The 15,024-nt window shown below is 36.4% G+C and overlaps 1 protein-coding gene across 15 annotated transcripts in view; it reads left to right on the top strand.

The window, feature by feature from the left end:
* The window catches only part of SLC16A9 (solute carrier family 16 member 9), a 54,722-nt gene that overhangs the window by 10,990 nt on the left and 28,708 nt on the right, over nt 1-15,024 (top strand). For 7 of the 15 annotated variants that reach the window (XM_081075124.1, XM_081075134.1, XM_081075131.1 and 4 more), the window contains one exon: nt 488-610. The exons of 2 other annotated variants lie outside the window; for them this stretch is intronic. The gene's annotated coding sequence lies outside the window, so the exon portion shown is untranslated. Of the gene's footprint in view, nt 1-487; nt 611-8,322; nt 8,361-15,024 lie in introns of all 15 variants that reach the window. 6 more of the 15 variants (XM_081075138.1, XM_081075135.1, XM_081075127.1 and 3 more) reach the window with 3 other exon arrangements.

Here is a 15,024-nt window from a genome sequence, read left to right as displayed (position 1 = left end):
TGTTTTCCCCATTTTTGTTAGTGTTTTAGTAAGTTAAGCCATGTATGTATTGTAATATATGATGTTGTATGCAACAGGGAAGGGCGATTGGTAGTTCAGACCTATACATACGTTTCTTTTAGGGTCAAATTTACAGCCTTGTTCTAACCTTTTTTTTTTTTTTTTAATTTGTTGAACAGCCAAATGATGTGCTTTCATAATGTTAGCTTTTCATAATGTTTCATAATGTTCATAACATTTCATAATGTTACCAATTGCTTCAATTGGTAGCACAGGTATTTCCATTAGGGGCTGAGATTGTTTTAACGCTGCTAAGTTAGCATCAGAGTCAGCCAAATGGTTGCCTCTACTCTCTTCTTGACTGTCCAGGGATTTTTATGATTGCCAAAGATTTAGATCATTAGATCACTTCTAAGAGTTCTAAAACATAAGAACTGTTTTTTGTTTTGTTTGTTTGTTTGTTTTTTGGGTTTTTTTTTTCTGGAAGACGTCAAGAGTCCTCTGTTTTCAGAGCATACCTCTCAAAGGAGGTGGAGGCAATCTTCAATGGATGCTCCTCAGAGGGTGAGCAGAGGAAGAGGTCAACCACGTATTGTAAAGGGGTGAACTGGTAAGAAAATTCTATATTGGGAATATCTACCTTTAAAATTTGGGAAAAGTAAGTCAGATTTTCAACATAGCTCTGGGGCATTACTGTCCCAGTATATTGTTCTATCCATATAAAGCAAATAAGAATTGATTTTCAGGATCCACAGGGATGCAAAGAAAGCACTACAAAGATTTATCACTGAAAAAAATCTTCTTTCTGGTGGTATGACTGAGAGTTTGGTATGAATGCTAGGCATAACTGGGTGCCGAGGTATGATTACATTATTTATGGTTCTTAGATCTTGAATGAATCTTCATTTAACAGGGAGAATAGGAGTATTACAAAAGCTCAGACAAAGACTGAGGAGGCCTTATTTGCAATATTCCTCAATGATAGGTTTAATTCCATGAATGGCTTCTGTGTTTAGAGGGTATTGATGGATGTTACGTAGAGGTTTACTTTTGTCCCTTTTCATCGCTGGTGTGGAATGAATGAGACTGGTGTTGGGAACATTTTTGGACCAAAGTTAATTTGTAATAGAACCTAAAAGAGGGTTTGGTTCAGTTAAATTGACTGAAAAAACTGGAATAGCTATAGATGAGTCCACGGATGACATCCTTTTGAATGTCATTTGTGAGAAGCTCAAAATGTAAGAATATTTCCCCCTTTTGAGAGGAAAAAATATGGGCTTTGTGAGCTTCAAGAAAGTTTTGTCCTAAGAGATGAATGGTGGCAGAGCAAACCAAAAGAAATTGGTGAGTTCCTCTAATAGGTCCAAGTTGAAAATAAATTGGAAGGGATTTGGAGACTGTCATGGGTTGATTGGAAACTCCCATCATTTGTATGGTTTCAGTACTCCAAGGAAGGGGAATGGAGAAGTTGGTAGGGCTAAGAATTGATAAGATGGCTCTGATATCTACCAGGTACTTGGTTACCTCATTACCAATAGTTAGATCAATTTCTCCTAAAGAATTAGTTTGAAGCTTGGTAAAAATCCCCTTTGATCCTCTGAGCACCTTCCTGCTGAAAAAACTTCAGTTGGAATCCTTGAGGAGGAATCACAAATTTTATAGGCTTGTATTTGTTATATTGGTTGGCCTTATAATTGTCTTTTCAGGTTTAAGCAATCTTTTTTCCAATGTCCAAGCTTTTTGCAATAACTTTTTGCAAAGTCTTTTGAATGGTGGTTTGCCTTGGGGACTCTGAAAAGCATATTCAACCACCAGCAATTGTTGTCAGTGTAGGCTCATTATGTAAGTTGCCTGAATTTGGGCATTTAGGGCTTGTGGAGCTTTCTTTTTGGTATCTTTTAGGATAGTTCCGGAGAGCTTCTCAGCATAGTTTACTAAATCATGGGTTTGCATGGTGGCCCAATTAAGTTGTAATTTTTTTTACCTGTTGTTCGTGTTCATCTTGTAGACCCTCTACAAAGGCTGAATTAAGAACCACTGAGGTGTAATCACTGACTTCATCTGTGACAGAATGCTATTTAAAAACGTTTTCAAATTTATCATAATAATCAAAAACGGTTTCACTGGGTTTTTGAACACTTTTTTGACTTTTCTTCCAATCAATAACTTGAGGAAAAGCCTCAAGTATCTTTTCATGAAGCTGTTTAGCCAGCTTTGAGGCTTTGTTCATGGCTACTCATTCTCAATGGGAAAAGTCTCCCTAGGGTTTTGCCATCCCACCTTGTTTAGCCATTTTCTGGCATGTCCTTCTCCTATGAGCATGTGGATAAGCTGATAGAGGTCACAGACCCTGGCTTGTATGTTTGGATAGTGAGCAGAAATTCTCCAGCAAACCCAATGGAGTCCTCTTTGAGATTAGGAGAATCTTCAGTAATGGTGTGGAGCTCAGTAAGAGCAGGGGGGTCTAATGGAGCCTCAGGCTCATCATTATAAAATGGGCGTTCCTTCTGTGAGGGAAGAGTAAAGAGGGGTAGAGCAGGCAGGCAGCAAAGGAGCAGAAGGTAATGAAGATAGTGAGATGTCAGAAGAACATGTAGAAATTTCCTCAAGCTTAGTAAGCCTCTGACATCATGTGGAATTTGCTTTGGTTAATTTATAATTTATGTTTTAGAGGGATGCAATTTTTGAATCACTTTATATGTCTAGTGGCCTCAAAATGCAAGTTAAACTATGTTCCCATTCAGATTGCTTAGTGTTGTAGTTCTTTTTTTCTCTCAATTTTAATAAATATTCTAATAGTAATATTGCCCAAATTAGTATAAGACCTTAGAGGAAGAATGATTAACTGTTTGAAAGTCAGGAAGGCATGAAGTAGAAGACATTTAAGATAAGTCTTGAAGGAAAAGCAGGAGTTTGACAGTAAGCAAGTTGGAGAACAGCATTACAGCCCCCTCTAGCAGCTGGTGGGGACCGAAGAGGCAAAGGCATAGAGGAGGGAAAGAACATGGCTTAAGTGCTGAATTGTGACGGTGGCTTGGGTAACAGGGGCCATCCTAGGGAGGTGTGGTTGGGGCTGGGTCATTGCAACTCTTTAGAGGAAAACCAAAGAAATCAGAGGACTAGCCATCTAGTTAAAGATCTAACTACCTAATATCGTATGGGCAAAACATGGATTTGTGAAACAAATTTTTCCTTTTTTATTTGTAATTTTTGAATAACATCATTCACTGATGGAAGGTTGTAAGCTCCATGAGGGCAGGAACAATCATCTTTGATTTTCTTGTGCGTTTAAAAAACTTCTGCTCTGCTAATGAATGAACTGTGGGTTGTGAGGAGACACTGAAAGACTTTAAAGGTTGGAAGTAGAATTTGAGATGCTCAGAAACATGGTTTGGAAAGATGGCTCTGGCAGCAGCCTGACAGATGGACTTCAACAGGAGAGAGTATAAGCAGAGGAATCCATAAATTGGTGGGTGTGATGGTGCAGGGGGTTGCAGAGAAGATGGAAAGGAAGAATTTGATGACAGAGTTCTCTGTCTGCAAGTCTGTTTCTGGTTGACATGGCACAGTGAAGAGGTGATGTGGGGAGGGATGAAGAGGAGCTTTCTGCTTGGACAAATGGAAGTATGATGATAGCTTTCCAAATGAAATTCAGGAGGAGGACTTATGGATATGTTGAGTGTGAGGGACCTGAACGTCTCCAGGTGAGATCTTGACAGACAATGGTGAGAAATTGGTTAGAAATGTGGATCTGAAGTGTGAAGTTCTGAAGAAAGGTCAGGCCTGAGGATGGAGAATTTGGACTTTGTCCTTTGCATATCTGTGATGTTTGTTGAAGCTAGAGAGCTGGTCGGGGTCATGTGGGAGTGGGCTCAGGAAAGCTAAGGGAGCAGTGGTTTGCAAAGAAGGAGAAAGAGGTAGACCAAGGGAGGTTACACTGTCTCAATGATAAGGAGGTGGGGAGGTAGCAAGAATATTTTTCTTCTTTGGAGGCATAGAAGCATGAAAACACTGAGTTCAGAAATGATTAGGAACTGAGAAAGCAGAAGCAGGGAGAGTACTCTTTCAATTTTTTTCTAAGCATATCTTTAGCAGATGCAACAATAGTAACAACATCTATAATCATTTACTCTATGCCAGCCACCATGCCTAATGCTTCATAGAGATTATTTCCAATATTCTTCATAAAAATCCTAAGAGTAAGGAGTTCTTGCTATTCCTATTTTATAGATGAAGAAACTAAGGAAGTCGTTAAGTTGCTAAGTCACTAAGTGTTAAGTTGCTAAGTGGCTAATTTCAGAGCCTCAACATGACCCCATGAAAATCAACTCCAGGGTTCGTATTCTAAACCAGGGACTTTGAGTGTTTTCAACTGTGACTCACAGTAAGATGTACTTTATAGCTCAACCCTGAACACATGTGCAGGCATGCATATAAACACTGAAGCAAAGTTTCACTAAATAGTACTGAACCCTGAGCACCATTTTTGAGTCTTGTCTATTTTATTCTATTCAAAATTCCCATTTGAAAAAAAATGCTGCTCACAATCCCTGATTGAGTTCATGACCCATGATGCATTGCAATCTGAGCAGTACTAGACCATCACTTTGCATCGCTTCCCAAACTGTAGCTCTTTTCTATTAAATTCGACAAACATTTATTGAGTGCCTACTATATGCATAGATATGGAAAGGATATAAAGAATGTCCGATGTGCCCTGAACCCAGAGAATTTTCAATGTAGTGAAGAAAAAGGGAGAAAGACAAGTAAATGGCTAGTTTGAATGCAATCCAGATGAAATAAATAGAGAGGCATGAGCAGCATATAGTGGAAGCGTAGAGGAAGCAGCGACTAATACTGGCTCTAAATATATATATATTGATTTAACTAATAAGGTTTGGTGCTTTCTATGCTACAAGATCATTAAAAGACTTTTATGGAATGAATAGAAATGTCTTCAGTAAAGACTTTTAAGAATAAAGGCCAAAGGAGACTTGAAAACCATAATATTCTGTGTATTATTCTTAAAGGTCCTGAGTGGTGAAAGTATCATTGTAACTATTTCGATATCAGTTTGTTCAGCATAAGCACTTGAATGATGTCGGCAAAATCAGTCATATTAAAGAATATCCATTTCAGAAAAAGTTTTAAAATCACGGAGTACTCATTAAAAGAAAAAGTTTACAGTAAAAGAATGCACCATTTATGGCCCTGCGTTAGGTGATAACTCCTACAGTTAAATGGAAAGAGCCTTAAATGAAATCTAATAAAGAGCCTGTGGACAATGGGGGAGAATGAGGAATATGAGTACCTACCATTTGAAAGTCCTTTGTATTGGGTCTAATACATGAAAAGTGCTAATAGAAAATGCTAATTAAAAATTATTCCAAGATATGGCTAACCCATAATACATTTAATCCTTAGAAAATGTTCTTAATTCCACTGGTTACAATTCCTAAGAAAGGATGGTCTCGTTGTTGGGATTTAAGAATATTTGAAATAGTTTTCCATAATCATGAAATAGTCATGATTGAAGTGGGTGAAAAAACATTAATTTAAATAACTAAAAGCAGTCAAGTCTTTCATTTTATGCTTATATCGTAGGACGTACAATTCTTATTATTTTGTGTTTTTTCCTTAATTTTTATTAAATTTATTGGGGTGAATTGGTTAGTAAAATTATATAGGTTTCAAGTGTACCTTTGTATAATACATCATCTATATATTGCATTATGAAAATGGGGTCAAGTATATGATGATGGAAGGAGAATGGACTCTGGGTGGTGGACGTGTAATTATTTATCTTTATTTTTATTTTTTTAATTAATGGATGGATCTTGAGATTATTGTGCTAAGCAAAATAAGGCACACAGAAAAACTCAAGAACTATATGATTTCACTGATATGTGGGATATAAAATTGAAAGCAACAAAGGAATAAGACAAACAAATAAAGAAACAAAGACTCACAGACATAGATAATAGGTTAATGGTTACCAGAGGGTAAAGGGGTAGGTAGGGGGTAGTAGATGAGGGTAAATGGGGTCAAATATATGATGATGGGAGGAGAATTGGACATGCAATTATTTAAGATGGACTGTAGTGCCATATTCCACTCCTTTTGCCCAATAACCACACATTGAAATCAACTTTAATGAAGCCTTTAACAACCTGGCCTGAACCCCAGAGATCCTGTTTGTACTGGTCTAGGGTGCGCCCAGGCACCAGTCATTTTTGAGCTCTTGTGGTGATTCTGCTGTGCAGCCAGGGTTGGAATCCTTTGCAGATCTCAGTGAATGCTGTGACAATTAGAAACATGCTCATACGGAGATATAACCTTAAAATGGGGTCCTTCATTTGCTTTTTTGATGTACACACAGTTATCACCTTTTCCTGAGAACAAGTTTAGAAAGGAAGATCTTAGGAGTCCTTGGAATAAAGATGGGGTCTAGAACCACATGATTTCAGGATATAAAACTGAAAGCAACAAATGAACAAGACAAACAAGCAAAAGCTCATAGACACAGACAACAGTTTAGTGGTTTCCAGAGGGTAAGCGAAGAGGCGACAGTCGATGAGGGTAAAGAGGGTCAAATATATGGTGATGGAAGGAATAAGGAAGTGGTCTCCTTGAGCTGGGGAAAGAATAGAAAACTAGGGTATGAAGAATGGAAAGATAAATTTAACTTCATGCAATGTGTAAGAGACAAAGTAGTTGATTTAAGGTCCCTTGTAGCTCTTGTCAGAGCTTTGATAATTCTTACCTCCATTCTATCAGCAATTACCCTAATAACAGCACAGCAGTACGAGCAAAAGGGTGCTAGTAAGCTATGTAGCTTCCTGAGTTGACAAGAAAAGGAAGGAAGAAAATGAAAGAAAGAAACTTAAAGGAAACTGTTGGGACTTCAGTGCCTCTGTGTTTTGTCTTCTCTTGGTTGTTGGTGACCTAAGAGCAGACTGTCTGTGTCCTGTGTCTTCCTTCACGGAGACTTCCCTTTTCCCATTTGCTGACTTTTTCTTACTGTTAGGAAATTATCTAAGATGCTGAAAAATACCATTTCCATATCCTTTTTTTTCCCAAGGGAGGAATTTGGTAATAATGGTGTGTGTGTGTGTGTGTGTGTGTGTGTGTGTGTGTGTGTGTACACATGTCACGTGTACACACACAGTATTGTGGCAGTGAAGCAGGTGTGTTGTGGATGTTCTGGCCAGCTGTATTTATGGTGACAGGATTTTCTATGTCAAAATAAAAAAGGATATTTTTATAATAATTGATTATGTTTAAAAGGATAAAAAAAAGAATGATAATTTGTTATGAGATTACTTTGTACCAGGCACTGTGCTGAGTACTTCACATAAACTAATTTACTCATTACAATAGTCTGATGAGGTAAGTACTCATTGTCCTGACTTCATAGATGAAGCAAGTGAGGTGAAGAGATATTTAAGAGACTGTCTTTGAAGCTCATATTCTTGGCTAGTATCAGAGCTGGGCTGTGCACTTGGGTTATCTAGGACCTAAGCCCATGCTCCTATTCCTTATGCTAAATTTTTAAAAATATATGTCTTCACATATTTATGTAAATGAATATCTGTGTGTGTACTTGTATGAAACTGTACCTATTGACATAACAGAAAAGTGGAAATTCTAACCATTCTTTGGGACCACATAATACCATTACCAAAAGATCCCAGCTTCTTCCCCACTACCTTTCCCAAACAAAAGCAATTGTTTTGCTAATTTAAACAAATTAATAGGTGACTCCATCATCATGTCGACAGTTTTATTACAATTCCCACCATCATCATCAACATTATCATCATCATTAGAATCTTCTCAGAATTTACCTGCTGACTCCATTCCTGTCATGTTTGGAGCGAAAAGACTGGCTGGGGCATTGTACCTTGGAAACAGAGAAGTGGGGTGACCATTTTGGCACTGGCTGCCTGGAGATTCTTGGAGCTGCTCCTCCCCACATCTTTTCCTGGGCTGCTGTACAGCAGGGTGGCATTGTGGGTGGTTGAATGATTCTCTAGAGGCAGTGTGCCCAGGTTTGGCCATTTGGGACAATGGGAAAGAGACAGGAAAAGACTTTTTCTCTCTTCTAGCTGGCAATGGTTTGTGCTTGCTCTTCCTGGAGCCACAAGGTTAAAACAATGTTCATTCTCTAGCCTGGCCAGCCAAAAGATTTTGGGGATTTCCCACATCCAAATAAGCATGGGGTTAATAGCATTGCTACCACCAGTGGGAACAGAGCTGAATGTCACCAGTGAAGAGGGAGCAGGCAATGATCTATTCCTTTGTTCTCCCTCTGCGTTTCAGGGTGCTTAGAAAAATAAAAGTCATGCTCCCCTGAGAAGGTAATTATTTGCTCTCTTGTTGTGTAACAGTTTGATTCTTTGGAGAGGGATGCTTACTTTTCATAACCTACCAAATCACGTAGGCCCATTAGTATGTAAGAGGTTGTTTTTGTTTATGTTTTTGAGTTGTTTGATACTTTCTTATACCACTTTCTTCTATTTTCATTAAAATTTTTTTTACAAATCTGCAGAAAAATGGATGTAATCATCTTTTAATTTTGTCTTATAGACAATGATCCCCTTCTGCATTTTCCCAAATATTTTATATAAAAAAATCAAGAAAATAACTTTTGCCATGGTCATCACTCCGACAAGAATTTTTCAGCATTTCTGAAATTGTTTTGTTTTCATTGCTTAGATTCTCCTTTTATGATGTATAGTTATGCCTGCACCTTAACATCTTAATTACCTCCCTTTTGCTTGTCTCCTATTAAATGAAATTTTATTAATTTATATTTGAATTCTGAGCTTCAGTATATATTAAGTATATTTATTTACCTGTATTTTTCAGCATTCCCAAGGAATTACTTTTCTTCATTTTCATTAGAATACCCAAAGAATGACTTGTTTATGTACATTTTTATGAGAATGCCCAAAGAATTTCGTGTTTCTCAATTCCCAGAATACCTTTACAAATGGTGGAAAACAAATGATAGATATTTGGAGGGGGCAAAAGTCACAGTAGGGAAAAGAGCAGTATCAATATGGGACCTGCTTCTGGGAGAATAATTGTGCCTTTTAGTTTATGAAACTTGTTACCTATATTGCGGTCAGAACCCAAATATAAATTTTAGTAGCTTTCTAATATGTTTTAACAGCTTTGTTGAGATATAATTCACATATGATAAAATTCACTCATTTAATGTGTACAGTTCAGTGGATTTTTTTTTTTAATTAATTTTATTGGGGTGACGGAAAGATGATATAGGAACATTTGTGACAACATGGATGGATCTCGAGAGAATAATGCTAAGTGAAACAAGTCAGACAGAAAAAGCAGAGAACCCTATGATTTCACTGATATATGGTATATAATCTGAAGTTCAGTGGATTTTATTTGAGTTGTGTAAACTGTACAATAATCTGCCTTTAAAACATTTAAAATAATATTAAAACATGATCATTACCCCCCAAAATAAACCTTGTGCCCTTTAACAGTCATTCTCCATTCCCACCCCAAACTCTTTTCCAAAGTGGGTGCCTTTTCATCCCCATCATCAATGTACAGGGATTTCAATTCTCTGCATCCTGGCCTGTGGTCTAGAGCCTTCCATATAATAAAAGGGGCATGAATGTAACTGAAGGAAGATCAGGAAGCCCCCTACGATTTAGACTTTTTTTTGTGTGTGTGTGTGGGTCATGGTGGGTAGTCACATCATAGATCTGTGGCTTTTTTTTTTGGGGGGGGGGAAGGGGAGCAGGACTTTATTGGGGAACAGTGTGTACTTCCAGGACTTTTTCCAAGTCAAGTTGTTGTCCTTTCAATCTTAGTTCAGATTCAAGTTGTTGTCCTTTTAGTCTTAGTTGTGGAGGGCACAGCTCAGCTCCAGGTCCAGTTGCCATTGCTAGTTGCAGGGGGTGCAGCCCACCATCCCTTGCGGGAGTTGAACCAGCCCGCGCTCCAACCAACTGAGCCATCCAGGAGGCAGCTCAGCTCGAGGTGCCGTGTTCAATATTAGTTGCAGGAGGCCGAGCTTTCGGGACTCGAGGAATTGAACTGGCAACCTCGTGGTTGAGAGCCCACTGGCCCATGTGGGAATCGAACTGGCAGTCTTCGGAGTTAGGAGCATGGAGCTCTAATCGCCTGAGCCACCGGGCTGGCCCCCCGATTTAGACTTTTGACAAATCTCAGAGACTACCAGAATAAGACAAAATCAACCTGGAATCAACCATTTTACCCCAAGGTGTAGTCAAATGATCCTAGACTCTTAATTTAAGTGCTTCAGCACTAGGTAATTTGGTAATGATTGAGATTCAAATAAAAATTTACTTTTGTAACCTCCTATTATTCAAGTGAAAAACATCTAGGAATCTTTCACGAAATATTTATTGATAACAGTTAAAGGTTATTAAAAAACAATTATTATTGGTAGAACAAAAGCAATAGAGAACTATCAACTGAAAATAAGAGCAAGCAATTATAAATCATCTGAATTTGCCAAAAAATAGTATAGTACATGTGTATACATTTCAGGGACAGAGAGCCCCTGCATCAATATTTAAGTGTTCATATATGTCAAACATGCAATTCTGATATCCCATATCCAAGAAAATAGAAATGTTCAACCAGTTGAGTTGAGGAAATGACAAAGAATTGGCATTATTTCAACAGAACTAAGTGCAATCTAAGGCACTGGAGCTTAAAAGCTTTATACTGTGAGTAAAAAGCTTTTCATTGACAGTCCTTTTCATTTTCTGGAAGAAATGACTTGGGAAATGCCTAATTTTCCTTCTCTTTTAACAAAAACAAAGTTAGCTTTAGGAGATAGGCTATCTTTTATAGTAATGATAATTAAATTTTGTTGAATAATAATAATATCTTACTATGGTTAGTTTTAGTTCATGCTCTCCTCTCTTCTCCAAGAATGGTTTATAATATGTGGGATACTTAATTTTTTAAGTTAAAGATAAGAAGTATACTTAAATTATAAGTTAAAGTTAATATTGTGATATCCTATCAGACCCTGAATTGTGACAAAATTGCCCCTAAATTACAATGGTCTCTCAAAATGGCTTCTAATTTTGAGTTTTATAAGATGTCTTATCATGCAGAATCCTGATTTGTTAACACTCTGGTTAAAAGATTCCAAATTCTTGAAGAATGTACTAGAATATACTACAATGTATGTGTTTCCTAGATGTATATTTTTATACAGATGTATGAATAAAAGCCCCAAATTTTAAATATACTCATGAAACACTACTTCAAATAAAACAATACCTTCTAATACTTCCAGCTCTTGTTGTTGTTTTTAGCAAACAAATCTATCTCTTAGGTAATATAAATGGCTTATTAATGGTAGGATTTATTATGTAAGGTATGAATTCTATTCGGGGGTTATAAACACAGGCTTTTTGAGACACTTTCTCCTTAAATTTCAGCCGAGGGTGTAATCTTTCTAATCCTGTTTTCCTCTGTAGGTCCTGCCCTCTTTACTTTCCACCAAACCTGTCAGGTCTATCCTGATTCCACACCCATGTTCATGTTGTTTCTCTTGCCAGAGCCATCATTTCAAGAGTCTCTCCATTGTTCTTTAGAACTAACCTACTTCATAAGGCCTTCCACTCCTGCTCCTGTCTTGATTACTTTAATTTCCCCCTAACTCCTAAACATTTAATAGCCATTTAACTTTTGGACACTTTGATCATATACTCTTTTATGCACATATTTTACCTTCCTAACTGGGTTATAAGCTCCTAGAATACAAGGCCCATCCATGCCTTATATTTCTTCTGATTTCTCTTGGTATCTAGTGCAATGTAATTTAAACTATAAATGATCAAAAAACTTTTTTGGGTAAACTTTACTTTTATAATGCTGCATTTCTGTAAATATTAGGTTAAGTGGGATTAGTGGAAATTTTAATTTTGTTTTTATTTAAAACAATGCTAGAGAAGAGATTTTTATCATATTGGATCATAAGATATGAAGAAAGATGGCTAATAAAATGAAATTTTGGGGGGAAAAAGATATGGCATATCTATATTTCCTTTGGGGGATTTAGGATCATAGACTATACTCCTAAGCTTAACATTTGGCCCAACTGGGATCAAGTGGGGCATGCGTGGATAAAATAATCAACTTGGAATTACTGCACACTCACAATTTGCTCACTCTGTTGCACATAAAATAAATGAATACCAGCTACCTTAACTAAATAATTTACTGAATTAGCTCATATAATGAAATGGAAGGCTGGAGAAACTAGGCTTGGATATCCCTAGGGAGTCACTGTAGGAGGAACTGACAGAGGGCCTCCTCAATACACTACTATAGGGATCAATAAACTCCAAATATGATATGTATGTATATATCATAGCATGTCACTCATGATTCAGTGTCCTAGAAGAGAGATCCTACTGGCCTTCCTTGCTTGGGTCAGGTACTGTTCTACAGATCAAGATCAAGGACCCTTGATTAAAAGTCCCACCAACTGTCTACCCAAAAGGAAGATCCTAAATCCCCCAAAGGAAATTGTGTACCGTGACAAAAGGGAAGAAATGAAAACTAGTCTCTTTGTAAAATCACCTTATAGAATATACACTATTAGAGAAACAGCAGGTGAGAAACATCTAAGGAATAGAGAAAATTACGGGAGAAAAGTATTAGTTACCCTGACAGAAAACAAGAAATCACTAAATGGTATTTTCAACCGTGTTCTATTGTGACTATATGTATCTCAGACCATGAAACAATTAAAGGTCAGAAGCTGTTAGCCAACTCTTTATAGAAACTCGTCTTTCTAGTCAGAGTTGATACACATGGGAGCTTTGTATTTCAAAGGTTTGCTCTTCCAAATATTTACTGTGAGAAGAATTTTTCTGGCTCCTGTCCTCTGTGTTGAAATGTCACCCAAGGCAGGGCAAGGAAAAGGTAGTTGGTATATAAAAGCATTTCTGTCTGCTTAGGTCTGAAAACTAGAAGGAAAAATACTTCTTCTCACTCTTTCACTTACTCCCTCCAGAAAATACTGGCTTTATTTATGGTTCTGGTGCATGGCTTTATATAAATTGTGTACTTTTTATAAAGTGCTATAACTTGAAAGATTTAAGTGAAGGACAGTCTCATATACATTTTTTTTTTTTACACAACCTTTTAGTTTCATTAGAAATTTGGCTATTGCTATCATATATTATCTAGTTTAGGGAATTAGGACTACATTTTCTTTAATAGGCATTCTAAATAAGAATTGCAAGTACTGAATTTTCATGAGAAGGACCAGAATTATATTCTTTCTTTTTACAATAAATTAAGTACTGGAGAGAGTAAACTTCTGATGAAGGGACATACTTGATTACTTCAAAGGATTTTGATGTTTGGAAGTTTGGAGTATTCTGTCTGCTAACACAGTTGTGTGGTTGAGAGACTGGATTTTAGATTCTACAGTTTTGTGACATTTTTCAGTTTTCAGTTATTTGATATTAAAATATTAAATATTGAATATTCAGTTATTTAAAATTCAACTTATTAATTTATACAAAGGCCTGTGGCAGGTGGTGACATGATTTTTGCCCAATGATGTGAACGTCAAAGTGAAGATATTTACAGAAGCTTAAGTAAATTGATGGGTGTAACTATGACTCTGTTAAGATAGTCAAATGTCTCACCATCGAATTAGGGACATGTGTGAATAGCTGAATGATATTGCGATTGCCTTTATTACCTGATGAAACCACAGCCAAGGGAATGGCTTGGCAAAATCTTTGGGCAAAGAACACTCTGTTGAACCTGACTGTAAACCTGGCACGGTGAAGAGACACAGGAAGTATAGATTAAGCGGGAGGCCTTGGTAGGGGCAAGGAAGTCAGGCCTTGGGCCTCCAAATCCACTGTCATATACACTTTTTCAGAATTTAGAAAAAGAAGAAACATTAAAAAAAAATTCTTTTAAAATATCATTTTAATACCAAAACTAGTAAAAATTAAAAACAAATATAGAAAAATCTCACTTATAAATTTAACACCCCCCCCCAAATAGATTGACATAATGAAAGTAGTTCATTATCGAAGGAAGATTTAATCCAATAATTCAAGAATGGGTTAATAGTAGAAAATACAGAATTTATTACATTAAAAGTTATAAGGAAAAAATTATAATCATCTTTCAATGCACTGGAAATGCATTTAATAAGTAGTATAAGCATTCTTTATAATAATACTCAAAAATGAAAAAAGTATGAACGCTCTGTTAAATTTGAGAAATAAATCTAAGCCTCAGAGGCAGCACCATGACATTTGAAGGCATTCCCACTAAAGTTAGGAACTAGACAAAGATGTACACTCTTATTATTTGACATTATTCTGAGTGTCCTATTCCATGACAAAAGAAAGAAATTAGGAGTACACAAATTCAAAATAGATGATTTGTAGATGATTTGTAGATGATTATTTAACTGTATTGTATATTGTATGTACCAAAGAGAATAATCCAAAGGTCTACTGCAAACAAGAGAATTTAGTAAGGTGGTGGAATCCAAAATTAACATATAGAAATCGATAGACAAATCAAAGAAACAACCCCAATTATAATGTTAACAAAAAGGGTGAAATATCTAAAAATAAAATAAAATAAAATGTTAGGGATAACTTTAAGCACTAAGAACACAAAAGTAGACTTGAACAAATGGAAAGGAACACCATGTTCTTAGATAGAAAAAAAACTCAGCATCATAAAAGTAGTAATTTTTCTGAAATCAAAATATCATTTTAACTCAATTCTCATGAAAATACCATCAGATTTATTTTGGAACCAGACAAACTGATTCTGAAGTTCATATAAAAAGTAAATAAACAAGAAGAGCCAAGGAAATACTGAAAAGGTATGCAATGATGGAAAGAGAGGGAAGGAACTTAGCCTCACTAGAACTTAAAGTATATTAAAAAGTCTTAAAAAAAAAAAAAGACTTTGCAATTAAACTAATGTGCTAATGGTGAATGAATAGAC

This window comes from Rhinolophus hipposideros (genome assembly GCF_964194185.1).
Source record: "Rhinolophus hipposideros genome assembly, chromosome: 15".
Taxonomy (NCBI): domain Eukaryota; kingdom Metazoa; phylum Chordata; class Mammalia; order Chiroptera; family Rhinolophidae; genus Rhinolophus; species Rhinolophus hipposideros.
The sequence above is the reverse complement of the archived record's forward strand: the minus strand, read 5'-3'. Positions and strand labels throughout refer to the sequence as shown.